Source organism: Tasmannia lanceolata, unplaced genomic scaffold (assembly GCF_043159265.1).
Source record: "Tasmannia lanceolata isolate RefF3 unplaced genomic scaffold, GAP_Taslan_0.1 ptg000029l, whole genome shotgun sequence".
Taxonomy (NCBI): domain Eukaryota; kingdom Viridiplantae; phylum Streptophyta; class Magnoliopsida; order Canellales; family Winteraceae; genus Tasmannia; species Tasmannia lanceolata.
The window spans coordinates 6,426,282-6,429,277 of NW_027518706.1; the positions used below are offsets into that span (position 1 = coordinate 6,426,282).

The 2,996-nt window shown below is 37.2% G+C and overlaps 1 pseudogene; it reads right to left on the bottom strand.

Moving 5' to 3' along the window:
• Window positions 1-497: 497 nt before the first annotated feature.
• On the bottom strand, window positions 498-1,965 carry LOC143858981 (MDIS1-interacting receptor like kinase 2 pseudogene; annotated as a pseudogene).
• Between the last annotated feature and the right edge of the window lie 1,031 nt (window positions 1,966-2,996).

A 2,996-nucleotide genomic window follows, 5' to 3' on the forward strand; every position in this document is an offset into this window, starting at 1 on the left:
CCACTATTCTAGAATAATGGAGAAGCATCTTTAGCAAGTATAAAAAGGAGGCATCCCCTTCCATTTGGGCATGTAGAGTTCAAAGCTTCTCTTTAGAGTGTGCAAAGGAGTGTATAATGTGAGCAAAGTGATTGTGGGTGAGAAATTCTTGAGTGCATTTGAATGTATACAAGTTGTGTACTTTTGAGCTTTTACATTAAATAAAATTTGTTCGCCTACCACCCAAAGTCCAACAGTTATTTTACACATCTGTCAAATGAACAATGGGACCAAAAGCTCCAAAACCATGTGGGCTGCCCAACGATGGTCTACAAAGATCAATATACCCTAAACATTCATGCCATTAAAAAAAAAAAAAAACATTAAACATACATGTCCCCATGTGGGACCCAAGACTTGATCTCGACTGTGACTATGATCAGCCTAGTCTGTTTCTTATTTCTATCAATTACATGATACACTGACCTATAACTAAGAAGGTGAAGAGACTCAACCAGTTATCCTTGAAATTCCATCAGCTGAGACAATTCAATTGTGTGGAATGGCTTTGGAAAAGTTGGAGTTCGAGCAGAGAACTTTTGAGAGATGTGTTGCATGGTTGGCCGAGTTTGTGGATTTGCATTTACACACGCGAGTGCCACTAACACTGCCAGAACAACTTCATTTCCAACTTGGTCTTCTAGATTTGGGAGCCGTGGGTCCAACACATCTTTTAGCTGTAGATTTAGGCCACCTTCAGATGATGATGACAAGGAGGAGATGATGTCTCTAGGGTGCCTTCCCATTATCACTTCAAGTGCTAAAACCCCAAAGCTATATACATCACATTTCTCGGTAACTCTCATTGTGTAAGCAAGCTCTGCGAAAACAAATTATCATGGCTGAAGTTTCTATGGAAAAAAAAGATTTGCATGAAAAATGTATTCCATCGAAAAAAAGACTTACATGGTCTAGCAAGAAAAATTTTCTCCCAAGAGAATGGAGAATTGTTTTTTATTATCATTATGTTTCTTTCGATGTAAAAATGGGCGTAAAATAATCCCCATCCTAGACTGGAAAAATGTGTTGAAAATTTATTTTACCCAATACGTGGAAAGAAATGGAGAAAAAATTCTACGGAAAAGTTTTGTTGGAAAGTCAACTTTTAGGGAAAGTTTTTTTCATATTGGTTATCCTAAATCCTAAGAGCCCCTTAACCTATCGTCTGACCAAAATATGCTAGGAGATTGCCATTTAAAGGTGGCCCATCGGGCAAAATAGGCGAATATTTTGCCGAAAAACTCCAAATCAAAACACTAGAAATTAAGGCACTTCACATAATAATCAAACATTTTAAAAGTTGGAAAATTTACTAAATCCCCCTCCCTTGTTCAGATCTCCGAGTAAGAAATACTCAAAACTTTGGATAATTACTATTCAGTAGTCATTTGCTGAAAATAAGAAAATTTTCCACCAAATTTAAGGCGTTTTTTTTTTTGGTTGTGCCAGAATTAGGCCTGGATTGTTTTGGATTGTAAGAACAGATTGGGAGCCTAAAACTGATTATTGGACTCAAATATATGTTTAATTTTGAGTCCAATAATCATTTTTAGAATCACAATAGGCTCTCAAAATCCACAACAAACAAGGCCTTAGGTTATTGTATCTCTAAGGCGGGCCAATCACATCAATGGTAATAAAATATTTTGACCTTGGGGTAAGCCGTAAGCCCAATATTATAAAAGCCAAATAAGATGTGATTTTCTAAACAATTATACTGCAAAATAAAGTGGCACAATATATGAGGAACTAACCTGGAGCAACATATCCGAAAGTGCCAGCAAGTTCTGTCCAATTTGATGAATCAAGCATTAGAAGTCTAGCAGTACCAAAATCAGAGACATGAGCCTCAAATTCTGAATCCAATAAAACATTGTTGCTGGAGATATCTTGATGAACTATCGACGGAACGCAATCATGGTGCATGTATGATAAAGAATGTGCCACAGCTTTAATAATATTCACCTCCTCACCCAATCCAACTCCATCGTCCCTTCTTCACTGCTAAGGATACTAGCCAAATTTCCCCTTTCCATATACTCATAAACCAGAAACATACATCGGCGATGGGAACAAAACCCATAAAGCTTCACAATGTTGCGGTGACGGATTTCTGTTAATGCTTGTACCTCATTTCTGAAACTTTTCTAAACTATTTGCTCACCCTCTTCCAATTTGTGAAGCTTTTTTACAGCTAATACTTGCCCTGTTGGCAGAGATGCTTTGTAAACTCTCCCATATCCGCCCTCTCCAATATAGTATTTGTCGTCAAAGTCCTCTGTCACATCGATGATATCTTCATAAGAAACACACCCATCCCAATTCCATATCGAAAATAGATCTCTATTCATTTCATTTCTCTCTCCCTTTGCATTTCTTGTTCTGGGGCGAGAAATGGAAGAAATGCTGAAAATTAGAAGTAGAAGGAACAGTGCGCTCAAAAGAGGAAGAATGATGATCAATATGATAACTTTGCGTCTCTTTTTTGGTTCGCCATGGTTTACTGGCGACGAATTGCACAGTTGCAAATCTTGTGCTTTGCCACATAAACCTTTGTTGCCAACATATGTCCCTTGTTCAAATGCTTTGCCGTTAGGAAGAATACCTTCCAAATTATTATATGATAAATCAACAGATGACAAGCTGAGCATCCCTTCAAGAGAAGATGGAATGGATCCCGAAAGCTTATTGTGGGAAAAATTTAAGATTTCCATCTTGTTTAATTTTCCCAGTTGGGGTGATATTTCTCCTGTAAGCGAGTTATGACTAAGATCTAGTGTGGTTTGTAGCTCTACAAGATTGCCAATTTGAAATGGAATGCTTCCATTCAAATGATTTTGGCTCAATTTCAAAGAATGTAATTTTGAGCAATCTTCTAATTGTTTTGGTATCGATCCAAATAGATTGTTTGTTGATAAATCAAGGATCTCCAAATTGGACAGTTTTCCGATTTCTGA